Genomic DNA, 13,877 nt, shown 5'->3' on the forward strand with positions numbered 1-13,877 from the left:
AAATATCTGTCAATTCCTCTTAGAATGAATTGCTAGCCCTTGCAGTATGGGAAAGGCTCAGTTGGTGACTCAGTGACCTGCTGGGTCTGCTGAAGGAACAACGCTGTATCAGAGAATCAGTGCTGGTCTCTGTTTTTGACATGGACGTTCAGTGGTAAGGCTAGCTAGTTGAGCCTTGGTAAGTGGCAGATCCTGCTGTTGGGTCCATATGCAGTTTCTCCATCTCAGTCACCATGGCCGCTTTGGTCATGTTCCCTTATGCCCACAATGGGCTGGTCTATGACAATGGCTAACATTGATGGTCTCAGTCATTTGTCTACTTGGTTCTCTTGTACCTTTTCTGTAGTACATGGTCTGACTGGTATCGATGTGTGATGCCAAAATCTTCATACATCATTACCACTTCCAAATATCCATCCATATACCTTCACCCCACACCTCTTTGTCCATCTTCTTCCAAAATTAATTCTTCCAGATTGGTCAGACTACTCACTACTGCCGGCATAGGAACCTGTATATTCTAACTCGAAGGCACCTTCCTTCTTACAACAAGTACATCTCTACCTGTTCTTCCCAAAGCAGCATCCACTGTGGGGTGGGGGAGGTGGCTTTTTCCCTCCCTGTTGTCTTTCAAGGTTGCCTCCAAATGAGACTATTATTTCTGACTTGGACTCATATTCAGAGACAACTCATCTATGAAACAACTCTTCTATGAAGGATTTTTTCCTCTTTCATCACCTGGCATAGGGTTCTCTCCCATGGTGCCCACTCCACACTATGGCCATGGTGTCAGTGTGGGCACCCACTGGTTCATCAGTGGGGGATGGCATGGGGGTCAAGGGTACCTGCTTATGAAGCCTGCTGTATATACCACTTCTTTCTTACAATGTGGTGTGGTTGGCCACGTACAATTTTATGATATGGAATGTTCTGACAGAATCCAGCTCATTGCAGACGGTTCAGTGCACAGGGTAACAAAGAATCCCATGGATAGGTGCTCCATTTTTTTTTAACCAGGGTGAAGAATAATCCAGAAGTCATTTTTTAAAAGGTGTTTATTTCTCCACTGCATAGGATTTTTGCTCCAGAATCTCAAACTTTGCTCTATGATTCTTTCACTTGGGCTTGTCTTTGGCTCTTCGAGGCATCTTTTTCAAGAACCAATATGTTTAATATCTTAGAGTCTGCTTCTGATGTGGCACAAGTGGAAGGCCTACTTGTTACAGAGCCCTTTCCTCTTCTGAATCTCACTGACAGCTCATGGCATCTCGTGTTACCTATTACATAAGCCAGAGTAGTATTCCCAGGTGGCGGTTATGCTGTTTCCAGAATGCAAAGAGGCCTACTAGGTGGTATGCTTCTTTTTTTGTGTGCTAAGAAGCACATTATGGAATCATTTGTCTTTTAATTTGGATGGTGTAGTAGGTTGAATGATGGCTCCCCAAAAGATACACCTACTTCCTAATGCCCATAATTTATGAAGGTCATCTTTTATGAAAAAGGGTCCTTGCAGATGTAATTAACTGAGGGATCTAGAGATGAGATCGCCTTGGATTATCTGGGTGTGCCCCGCAGCCAACGATAAGTGTTGTCACAAGAGACATGAGGGAGATTTTGCAGACACAGGACATGGAGGCAATGTGGCCTTGGAGGCAGAGATTGGAGTGATGCGCTACCCAAGCAAGGCCTGGAGCCAGAAGCAGGAACAGTTAGAAACGAAATCTCCCCTAGAGCCTTTGGAAGAAGTACGGCCATGTCAACCTTATAAATTTGGACTTCTGGCCTCCAGAACTGAGAAAATAAATTTCTGCTGTTTTAAATTACGCATAGGCTGGTGATGGGTAGTAAGGAGGGCACGTATTGCATGGTGCACTGGGTGTTATACGCAACTAATGAATCATCGAACTTTGCATCAAAAACCAGGATGTACTCTATGGTGACTAACATAATATAATAAAAAATATTATTATTAAAAAAAATAAATAAATTACCCATTTTATGGTAATTCACAATAGCTGCCACACAAAACCAATACATATGGAACCCTAGTTTGTCCCCAAATCCGAATATTTTACTGATGTGGTGTCCTATGAGTCTTTCTAGGATTTCTCTCTCCCCTCGGTTGTAAATGTGTTTTATTAAAGCTTCAACAAGGTGGTCATTTTTGCTCATCTGGTTTGATAAGTATGTTTTATCAATGTTGTGATTCAATGTAATGTTCTATGGGATGTCAGATGGTCCAGGATCTTCAGACTATATTATTGACAAGGTGGGGGAGGGAAGGAGTTAATATCACTTTGGGGGACAAGGATGAAACTACGGTTTTATCTATTTAATGTAATACAAACTATGTTTGGTCTTCTTTTCTGATGGGGATAGAAAAGAATGACCATAATCAGTGGCCACAAACCATGCATTGAGACCACGTTCATCTGCAGTATCAAAGATACCCAACTGGCAACAAAGACTGCAATTGCCGTTGGGGTTGCTAGTGGGTGAAGTGTATGGTGGGACATTTTCATTCTCCAAGATTCATCTGGTTTCTGCAGGAGACTGACGAATTAATTGGGGATTTGACAGGGACCACTCCCTAAGCACCATTTAGATACTTGAAAATGAAACTAATTTTTGCCAAACCCCTGGACTATGATGCTATTTTTATTTACTATCTGGACTTGATGGGAGGATCAGTTTCAGAAGGGTCTGAAAAAAGAGCAGCTGTCATGGACCCACAGTTAGTTGGACATTGGCCAGGATTTGGTCTATTTAGTTGGCCCCACTCCAACACGGGGGCCATCATGACTTTTTGGGTCTCTATTATCAATGTCAATTTGGGTTTTCTTATTCCCCAGTATAAAGTTACTGGAATATGTGTCTATTGATCCCTTTGGGGAAGTACTGGAGAAGTCATTATCATGATTCCTATACAACTCACCTTGGTGTTGCAGCGTCCTTCTTTCCCTTGTCTCCTTTATTAATGTGCTCTCAGTTCTGAAACCGGCTCAGGTCCAGAAGCTCTGCAGGGTGTGTGTGTGTGTGTGTACATATGTGTACATATACAGGTGTATACATATGTACAATTACATATGTACACATACACACACATGTGTATACATTTATATGGAGTGGAGCCAACTGTTTTCAGGCTCCAGTTCATTCATCCTTGATTTCTTCTGATAAGACAAGCTGAGTACTATACTTATTGGCTTTCCATCTGTTTTGACTCTAAGGACACTGTGTTCTATTGATTTTCTCTATAATTCTCTGTGGGTAAGGCCCTCTTGCTTGCTACCATAATCTTGCCACTTTTTACAATAGTTGTGTTTACTTGTATTTTAACAATTAAGTGTTACCACCTGACCTCATTGAGGAGCTTATCATCCTCATTGCCATGAGTGAGTCTCTTTCTGAATGTCTTCTCCCACTGTCAACCCTACTTACAAAGGGGAGCCACCCATGAACTTCTTGCTGATGTTGGTGGCCCATCACCAGCACAGTCCTTGTTTCTTCTGGAATTTCTCACGGAATATAACCATACTGGGGGTCTTATACATTTTATATCTCCTTCAGCGTGCCCACCTCTTGAGCCTTTTAATCCCATCAGACACAGGAATTCTGGTATTTAGACCTCACTTATCCTGGGTATGATTTTTTCCATGCTTCTAGGAACCAGTTTGCATGATTCTAAGAACCGGTTTTCACTGTCATCTAGCGTTTTGCTAAGTGTTACATCCTGCAAGTTGGGAGAGTGGTCCCAAATCACTAAAGCCACCCTTACTCACTTTTACGCTCCAGCCTCCTTGATTAAGCACCTTCATAGTCCAATCCCCTACCAGTCACCTGGCTCCAGCTGGTCCATGTTAGCAGGTCTTACAACTTCTTTGGAATACAGTCTCTTTCTTCCCTTACCAGGCTCAGCATATTCTTGGCTGGGTTATGTTGCCACTTACCTTAGTTATTGGCCTAATGGCCAGGAAGGAAGATGGGGCCAGATCCTGAGGGGTCACTTGCAGTCTTGCTGGAGAGAGACCTGTAGGAGGGTTAATAGACAGGGGAAGGCCATTGCTGCAGGCTCAGAGATTTGAAGAATCTGAGAATTTAAAATTTTCAGGGGCATCAACCCACATGTTTCTTATTCCATGTATCTAGGTCCCATTTTTCCAATCAGACCCTTCACCTGGGCATAAACAGTCCTTGGTGATATGTTTGCCCTCCTTTGTAGCTCAGCTACCATGATGATTCAGTAATGGGTGGTTCCCCAGCTTTCTCTGCTGTTCTGCCGCGGGAGATTAGAACCTTTCTATTCACCGCCACAGACACTGTGGCTTTCACACTTGGCTTCTTAATCACTCCTAACCTTATTGTTATGTTTTTCTAAATCTTAAACAGAATCTAATGATAGTAATATAATCTTATTGCCCTTATATTCTTTATTTTCTCCATCCCTTTCAGGTGCCCAATGAACTGCGCCTGCTAGTCCATTCCCTTCTGTTTGTATAGCAACCCCACTCACCTCCAGGGAACGTTTTCACAAGTGGATACTGTCGGGTGCCAGGACTATATGTGCACAACCAGCTCTAAGTGACCACATCCTGATTACCTGCTGGGGGGTGGGTCATACAGCTACTAAATCCCAACTTAGTCCTGGTTGCCTCAATCCAAATAGTATTTGGATTCACTAGGGTACGGGCACCAAAATAAAGTTTAATGTTTGGCAGGTTTATTAGAGTATTTTGTAATCAATCTTCATGGAAGGGAAGCATAAATAGTAGAATTGGAGAAAAGGAAAATTTGAGCTAACATGTGGGTACGGTCTCAGCCAATCCCATGGAGATCTCGGGAACTAAAATGGTCCATCAAAGTTGCCCTGAATTGGGCTGAAATGGTTGAATCTTTATGCCCCTGCCTTGATCAGCCATTGTATGCGAGTCACTCTTGGAAGAGCATGACCTTGGGCAAGGTGGCTGGCTGTTGCTGAGGTAGTCTTTGAAAGCGATAACAGCTGAAGAGAATCTTCTAACAGCTCTACCCACAGCTGAGGAACCAAGTCCTTCCTTCATGAGGGAGATGAGTGCCACATCTCTATGGCTACCATGGCTTGACTTTGCCTAAGGAAGATGTGGGCAGGAAATTAGGATCCCTTCCATCTTCTGCAGAAATAATTTTATCCCTGCTCTTGAAACACAGAATTATAATTTTATTCCAAGTTTATATTCCCCCAAAGTTCTAATAAATCCAAGAATAATTATCACAAATAATTAGCCTTAGGTATAAATAGGGAATACGGAAGCTAAATGGCTAATTCTTCAGAATATGGAAGAATAGTTTCAAAATGATCCAGTCAATAGAAACTGATTGTCTCAGAAGAGTTAAATACGATGCCAGGTGGCATTGATTCCAAGATACATGCATCAAATCCAGCAGGGGAGACAGACAAAAACACACTTGACATTAATATTGTTCAATATGTGCTATTATTAAATAATATCTCAATTACAGTGAGAGCTCGGACAAGAGAGCACCCAAGGAAAGCTTCGCAAAGGAAAGGACCTCTGAGCAGACACATCCTACACATGGCACCCATTCACTGGAAGCTTGGTGAATAAATTATGTGGATTACACAGAAGTTAGGGTGGATGGGAGAATTCCAAGCTGACTTTGAAGGTCTTCAAACGTTTTTCCCTGGAAGAAATCCATAGGTAGACCACTGTGAGTATTTGTTAGATGAGGCTAGAAAGATAAGGTGCTGTCATACTGCTTTGCATTGTCTTGTAAGGAGTGTTGACCACAGTCTATGGAGAGTAACAGAAGGCATGGGCTTCTTGCAGGTATTCGAGTGGGTAAGTGAGTCACGTATTAGTGATTTGTCATTGGTCTCCCCGTAGAAGTGAGAAGAATGGAATGGTTAAGGCAAGAACGTATGTCCCTCCCAACAATGAATTGAGTCAGTATCATGGTTTCCCATCATATAGATGAGAATACTGATCCTGGGAGCCTTCGATGACAAGCAGAGGTAGGATTTGAACTCGGTTCTGGCTGTCTCCCAAACCCGGCTTGTTTCACTGCTGCATCATGCTTGTGATTAAGGTGACATCACTTCAGCTAGCTAAATTTATTTCTTTCATAATAACTAGGCATCAGTAACTATATTTTTTGTCTCCACCCTTTTTGGGTAATATTATAAGATATTTAGGAAGTGAAGACACTCGCTGGATTGTACAGTAATTTGTCATGACTGACTATTAGGTCTGAGCTGTCCCAGAGCCACTGACAGCACCGTGTTCCGAGGACTCCACAGGAGGTAACCACAAGCACATGTGTATGGAACGAAGCAGCACACGACGGTGCATTTCAGCACTGTGTCAAAATACACTCATTTATTGATTTGTTGGTCTCTGAGCCCAAATTAGCTCCCACTAGTAAGCAAGGTCACTGGTTCCGTCACCCTCTTCCCACCCCCGGGGAACATCTTTTCCAGATACTGTTGTCACCTGAAACCAGATCTGGTTTCAGTTACCAGCTCCTTGCTTGTCTCTGGGTGACGGAGAGAGTTTTTAGCAGGAGGCAAGGAGGGCTGCCTGTGTCTCCCATGCGTTTGTCATGGGGCCTCATGTCCACAGCTGTGAAAGCCTTCGCTCCAATTGGCTTATAACTTGGACAGAAATTTGCAAAAATTCTCAGCGGAGACCCCTGAGCTGTTGCCCAGTGTAAAATCATCCCGTGGTTTAAGCCTAGAAGGATTTTATTATTATCACTCTTATTTTAAGGAATTACCAAAGACTGGCTCAGTGTACGCCTTTTGCTGAAAATCCACTGGTGCCACCATGTTCCAGTTCTTTCAATTCTCCTAAATGTGGTGTTCATCACCTGCTAGCAGCAACCAACCACCAGCAGATCTGACCGTAAGAGGAAAAGAGCCTCTTCTGGAAATAAGGTGAAATCCTTCCTTTGCAAAGAGAGGCACTTGCCTTTGAATCCCAGCACCTCTGCTTTCTGGCTCCCCAAATTCTTTCATATGCCTCTTCTGATCTTTCCTAAGCGGGGGCAGGGCCTAGCTCTCCCCAAATGTGCCGCCTGTGCTGGGGTGCAGCATTTCTCAATCCCAATCGCTCTACATATTGGAAGGTAGAAGGAGGCTGGGAGAGAAAGCTGGGAAATTTTCAGAAGAGGAGAGCATATGGGTTGAGCATGAAGGGGCAGGGGGCAGTTTCTGCCAAGCCTCGGTCCTCTTCCCACTTGCTTCTGTGTGTAAGGGACCTGACGGTGTTTGATGCGTAACATTACCCGATTCACTTTCCTTCTGAACCTGCGTCTCATCCCCAACGAGGAATAACAGCCTGAACTTCTCACGGTCATGATGAAAATTAAGAGAAATCATATATTTAAGATATCAACCATAGAGCCTGCGGTGTAGGAGGGGTCGACAATCCGACAATCGGGGTCTCCCTTTTCTTCCCTGTATTTGGATTTTAGAATTTGCCAGGTGCTTTTATAGACATCTTTCTTTAATAGTTCCAAGTCCTAGCGAAGAAATTAGAACCTGCATTTAAATGTTTGTTTAGCAGATGAGGAAAATTGAGGCCCAGAAAGTTGGTCAAAGCCCTGTAATCCGTACGTGTACCCCCGCCCCCCTAAAGCTTGGTGGGATGATGAGCAAAGATTTCCTCTCCTTTCAAGAATTTCAGATGGGGTTGGTCTCATCAGGGAGCTTTAAAATGTTGATTAATTTTGCATTGCCACTTTTCAGAACCCTGCACTCTGGAGAGATGAGAAATTTCCTGTTGCTTTCCGCCATCATATCTGGAACCTCCCTCCATAGCCTGTGATTTTCAGTATCATCAACTCTGGACCCTTTTACTCTCCTCTGCTGAGAAGCCAAACCGAACATGATTTATTGCATACAAATCAGCATATATTAAGTGATTCATAAATCTACTTTCCATTCATTCCCCTCATTCCTTTCCACTTTGACAAAAACATCATGTGTAGAATGCTCTCAATAAAAAGTAGTTTGAGAAAATTGACATTAAAAAAAATAGGCACTTGGGCCAGGTGCTTACTTTCCAGGGCATGCATGTCCTGCGACCCTCACATGGGGGGTGCTGAGCCCCTTACAAAGCTATCCATGCTCTTCCCTGGGTGGGGGCGTGCTGTTTAACACTGCCCACCTGGCCCCGGGGAATACAGAAGGAACCTTCTTGCACACAACTGTTACTGAGCTATGGAACAAGCAGGGGAGCAGCTCTGTCCTGCCTGGGGAGGTGTGGGAGCAGGGGGGAGGGCTGAGGGCGGGGGTCATGCTGACAGTCCCATCCTGAGGTGTAGCAGGGAAGGAATCAGGATCCAGAGGTTAAAGAGAGATTGAAGCCAAGTCTGCCTTGAAATACAAGAGACTGTCATGTTAAAATAGTTAGAGTACTATGCTTTCCCTTTTGGAAGTTTTATTGAATGTCTGCTAAATTTGTAATTAATATTTCCATAAAAAATGAAGTAAGTATAAAACTGGCTCATTGGAACCCACTCTGTGTTGCATTTTGGAGCAATCATTATGATGTCTACTTTGGACCAACGCTTCTGTGGATACAGACAAAACTCCTCGTAGGCCACCAACTGCCTTTGGAAGCACTCATCTGAACCACCCTGACTTTGTTGCTGGCCAGCACTGCTGGCCCACTGCAAAATAAAAATTATGAGACCTTTGATTTAAAAAGCAAGAATAAAAGTACCATTAAGAACCCAAATAAAAGTATTTTTTTCTTTCCTCTGTGGTTTCTGTACTTGTTTGGTGTTCTTTATTTGTCATTTGATGCCATTCTAAGTAAGGAACTTGAACTCGTGCTATGCAGAACATGAGATAATAATAGGAGACACATACGGCTCTTATGGGCAATCACTGGCTCCCACATGCACCTGCATTTCATTATCAGAACAGTGGAAAGATGACGTGAAATAAACTCAATTTTTTTTTAAATCTCACTTTCTGATACGTGCACATTCTACAGCGCTCAACCTTCTCTTTACAATTTTTTTTAGATTTTTAAGTAATCTCCACCCAACATGGGGCTTGAACCCACAACCGTTAGATCAAGAGTTACTTGCTCCACTGACTGAGCAGGCCGGCAGCCCTCCCCCTTTGACTCACTGATGAGAAGGGCAGACTGGAAGGGCAGGGCCGGGGAGTTGCCTTGTCTTCCCCTTTCTGTCCATGTCGTCATTATCCTCCTATGTGATTGGCTAATACAGGGAAGTAATGCGACCATGAGAAGACATAATGCCTTAGAACATCACTGCCTTTTTTTTTTTTTTTTTTTTTTTTTGCATTTGATGCAAGTCCTGGTGTGGAAAGCGTGGCCTTGCACCGTTACTCCCTCAGCAGGAGATGAAACACAACCATTTGCACGCGCTTTGGGCCTCCCGGAGCACCAGTGCAGGGTGGGTCCACCAGAACTCTGTGCCTATGGGGCATCCCAAGCACCACGTGACTAAGGCCATGGGGGAAGGTGGACACACATTGTGTGCATTTGACTTCACTTTGGAAGTGTAGGCTCAAAAATAAAATTACACAGAATTTCAAAATGGCAAGAGCAAAGCATTAAACAAAGTGTGGGTCCTTTCAAGCATGGGTCCTGGGGGCCCGATCAGGACCTTTAAGGGCCACCATGACTTGTTGTCTCTCCTGTGTGTGTCTCTGACCTGAATCCACAGATATTAAGTATTTCTAGATCTTTCTTGACCATGTTCAGCAGCAACACGTGATTACATTTTAGCCAGCTTCTTTGGGTTCATTCAACGGTCTCAGACAGTCCCCTGGAACCTCCACCTGACCAGGATATTCATGGGCAGTGGACTCACAAATGGAACCAAGACTTTATAGCTCACCGTTAATGCATGCACGAGAGCCCACCAACATTTAGACATCTTTTCACTTATTGACTTTTTTCTCTTCCTCCCCAGCCACTAATGCAACCCTTTTCTCTCTCCTCTTTACTATGCCAGTTCTTGCAAATATCCGCATGACTAACGAGAATCTCAATTTCTTTCTTTTTGTGCTTCTCGCCCTCTGGGGATGATGTTAATGGACACTGGAATGCAGAGAGATGGGCAGTGTGGGAGAAGACAAGCAGAAGCCTGAGTCTTGGATTACCACCAGCTGTCACATAATGAACTGCTGAAGGACCAGTGTCCATAGCGTGCATGTGTTCAGAACAGAGGATGTCCTATCAAAATGAGGTTCCCAGTTAAGGACCATTTTCTTCCAAACAGCTTTGGGGAAATAAAAAGATGTTTTAATTTTTTTTATGCTTCTTTTTAATTTTGGTGGAAATCTAATCATTTAAATATGTGCTTGTTGTCACCCCTTAGGAGAGTCCTTCAAACCCTTGTCAAAATACCCATTACACAAGAGAGAGTACATTTTCCCTTCTGTCATCTCTGTATTGTATTCAAACTTTGATCTATCATTTTTCTTACATTAGGCTTTTACAACTTTCAGGATGCCTTGTAAATAATCCAAATAGATTCGCAGAAAGCAAATCAGTTGTTCCTGTCAGTGCGGCATCAAGCAACCCCCGAGAGTAAAATGCTTGTTAACAGTTATTACTTTGATGACATCATCAGTAATTTGCCTCATTCACTTTCTAACATGTTGTAATTTTGCTTTGAAAACGCTGCACATAATAAAGAGTTATTGGCAAAGGCTTTGAACTACCACATCTCCAGCGGGCTCCAATTTTAACTCTTGGAGCACGGATGCTTTCTTGCCAGCTTGAGGGATCGCCAATGGCATCTGAGGATTTCGAGCGTGTGCCTCTATGATCTCGAGTCCCATGGTTGCAGATTCTGACTGCCTCCTGTCAGAACCCAGTCATCTGCAAAACTACGAAGGTCCATGCAACAAGAGCGTAGGGAGAGGAACCCACAATTCTGAGTCAGCAGGTGCACATTGGGCCTTGAGCCTCGGACAAGTTACTGAAAGTCTTTGGGTTACCTACGATTATGGTAATCACAAAACAGCATAAGCAAAAAGGTGATTTGTAAACATTGTAAATATTCATTGAAGTGTAACAAATACAGGAAGGTGTAAAAATCACAAGGATGTTGCTTGGTGCATTTTACTAAGGAAACAAATCCGTATGGATCACAGCAATGATAGGACGTGAGGCATCATTCCTGGGAGCCCAGGGGCCGCCCTCTCCTCCTATTCCGGTTATTATGCCAGCTCCCTCAAACGAACCTCTATTCTTATCTCAATTATTAGGTAGGTTTTGCTTGTTTACGGAGCTTGATGTCAATGAAATCATCCTCTGCGTCCTGATTTGCATTCGTATTCTTTCACTCAATATTCTGACTGTTCTAGTCATCCCTGATGACTCATGGTGCAGTGGTTAAACCCCGGCCAGGGCAGCATAGCATGCATTTGTAACAACAAATCCATTGATACTTATATTGTTCCCATCTTGGAGCTTTTATGAAACATGTTTCTAAAAATGCTTCTGTGCCTATCTTTTGACGTATATGTGTGTGCGAGTGTGTATGTGTATTTCTTTGGGGTATATGTCTAACAGTGTAATGATTCGATCATGGGCTATGGAAATGTTCAGATTTAGGTGACATTACCAAAAAGTTTTCTAAATCGATTGTGCACATTCTCCCTCCTACCAACAAGAGTCGTTCCATTGGCTCACATCACTTGGTCTTGATAGGTTTTTTGTTTGCTTGTGTGTGTTTTTTCTTTTTTCAAATTCAGTCTTTCAGATAGTGGTGTCTTCTGTTTTAGATTTTAATTTTTATTTACATCACCCTGTTCATCCTAATTCTGGAGGTTTGTTTTTTTTTTAAGATTTTATTTATTTATTTGAGAGAGAGCAAAAGCGTCACAGAGGGAGAGGGAGAAGGTAAAGCAGACTTGCTGCTGAGCAGGAAGCCCGACACGGGGCTCGATCCCAGGACCCTGAGATCATGACCTGAGCCGAAGGCAGACGCTTAACCGCCACCCAGGCGCCCCCAGACACAACAGCTTTATGCCACCATTCCCCTGGCTCTCCTCTGCTGTTGTTGCTCTCCTTCCCAGTTAGAGGAGAGGCAATAAGTGGAATTCATTGTTTGAACAAGCATTACAGAAAAAGAGACCACCGAAAGTTTCTTTTTCCACTTCCTTCTAGACTATTCCTTGTCTCAAGAGATGACCCAATCCCATCAAGTTTTCATCTTATTCTGTTGTTGCTGTTTAGTGGAAACAATTAGTTGTGATCTGTTTCTACTCTTGCCTTCTTTTAAGGTTAGGGGTAAATTGCTGAGGACTAGCAGTTTTTCCTTCTTTGGAGAGTTTCCCATCTGTGGTGTCAGGAAGAGGCGTGGAGGCTTCGGGACCGGCTGCGTTTCTTATGTGATGGCTTAGGGCTCCGAAGTGAGTTTCTGGGAGGCACAGAGAGGCCCAGAGACAGGGAGAGGCAGAGTCCATACCACCTTTCCTCACCCAGCTTCAGAAGTCATACTCCTCCCTCTTCACACCTTGTCCATGCTGGGCCAGCCGTTAAGGCCCGCCAAGACTCCAGGTGAGCACACATATGCTCTGTCTCCTGATGAGATTCTAGAAGTACATGTGGGGACAGAAGAACTGTTGCGGCCATTTTTTTTGGAAAGTATACTCTGCCACACTGAGTCCTACCTATTATTTCAGGCATCCAGCTTTTCTAGAACCAGAACACTGTGGTGTAAGCAGGTCAAAAGTGATGATGGCGGTGGTATGGTGAGGCTTATCTCAAAAAACAAGGATAAGCTCGAGACCCTCTCAGAAGGGAGGTAGGAACTCCAGGGCAGGGATTACATCTGTAAAGATCTCGCAAGTCACCAAAATCTTGCTTCTCACCCCGTGCGTTGCCATCACGGAGGACCCTGGCACCTGACGTTAGGATCAACAGGGAAGAGTGTGAGTTGTAGACGAATTCCATGCTGTAACCGTTTATCGAGATGAGTCTCAAAGGAGATCATGAAGGGTGTCTGCTCTCAAAGAGAGAAGTCTCGGGTCCTGCAGCAAAGAATCACAATGCGGGATGGTGAGTGGCCAGGACAGCCAAGCAACAGCGATGACATGGTGACCAGTGGGTCAGGCTCTTCCTTTGTTCTGTCAAACCTTCATCAGAGCCCTAGGAGCTAGCTCTGTGAGTGGTACGGGAGGAAATCGAACCTCCCAGGTCCTAATGTCCCACAGCTATGAAACTGAAAACCAGGGCATGAAACCACGCGCGTCTGTCTCCGAAGGCTGTGACCTTTCCATACCAGTGTCAGACGCAGGCCACAGGGAAGACCACACTTCTCACTCTTTGAGGGCGAGCTTCTTCCTCCCTGCCCAGGAACAAGACAGCAGAGACCAACAGAGAGGCTGTCTTGAGGGGAGGGACAGTCACGCCTTCCTTCACAGAAACAGACACCCAGCTAACTCCTTTCCAGCTCTGCTTTTGTCAACAGCGGAGGGGGCTACTTTCTGCTGCCAGTTAGTTAATTTATACTCAGAAAGATGCAGAGATTAGTCACTGAAGAGGAATAAAAATAGTTCACCAATGACTTTTATGCCCCTAGCCTGTGCTAGGTGCTTCAAGTTCCTTCTTTAACATTTCACAGCATCTCCTAAAAATAGAATAGAATGGAATAGAAGAAAATAATAAAATAAAATAATAAAATAAAATAAAATAAAGTTTCACAGCATTGATTTAAGGTAGTAGCTACCTATCCATTTCACAGGCAGGGAAGCTGAGTCTCAAAGGGTTAATCATCTTGCTAACGTCACGTAAGTAGCAAGGGCAAGAGTCAAGGCTTATGCCAAACTTGTCTGATCTAAAGTTATTTTGAGGTCTCCAAATGTGCATTGAAAGATGGGC

The sequence above is a fragment of the Ursus maritimus genome, unplaced genomic scaffold (genome assembly GCF_017311325.1).
Source record: "Ursus maritimus isolate PB19 unplaced genomic scaffold, ASM1731132v1 scaffold_6, whole genome shotgun sequence".
Lineage (NCBI taxonomy): Eukaryota > Metazoa > Chordata > Mammalia > Carnivora > Ursidae > Ursus > Ursus maritimus.